At 39.1% G+C, this 379-nt stretch overlaps 1 non-coding gene across 1 annotated transcript; it reads left to right on the top strand.

Annotated features, from left to right (window-relative positions):
- Positions 1–42: 42 nt before the first annotated feature.
- On the top strand, positions 43–116 carry Trnas-gga. The gene has a single exon. It is a non-coding gene; the product is annotated as a tRNA-Ser (tRNA).
- Positions 117–379: the final 263 nt, after the last annotated feature.

The raw sequence follows: 379 nt of genomic DNA, 5'->3' as shown, positions 1-379 counted from the left end.
TTAGAGAATTTATAAACATTGTGTTGCGAGATTACTGTCGAAGCCTCGGTGGCCGAATGGAAAGGCGTCCCGCCCGGAAAGTGGGGAGGTTCCAGGTTCGAGTCCTGGCGGAGGCAGTTTTTTCGCAGCATATATAAAAAAAGAAATCTATTTGAGTCTTCGGTTTAATGGGGGTTTTGGGATTTTAATTAAATATATATTTAAAAATTGGGACTCAAGGATCAGTCTAAGTATGGAAGGTTGATTCTCCGCGTACGGTAAGCGAAGAGAAAATTTCGATATGTGCGTTTGACATACTGGACATTTTATTCTCCCACAATCACATTAATATTAAAGTTATATTAGTATTTAATAGCACTAAGACATCCGTGTTAGCTCT

Source organism: Odontomachus brunneus, unplaced genomic scaffold (genome assembly GCF_010583005.1).
Source record: "Odontomachus brunneus isolate Ranch 3 - 2012 unplaced genomic scaffold, Obru_v1 Obru_scaffold_086, whole genome shotgun sequence".
Taxonomy (NCBI): Eukaryota; Metazoa; Arthropoda; class Insecta; order Hymenoptera; family Formicidae; genus Odontomachus; species Odontomachus brunneus.
Note: the sequence above shows the minus strand (reverse complement) of the source record. Positions and strands in the feature narration are given on the sequence as shown.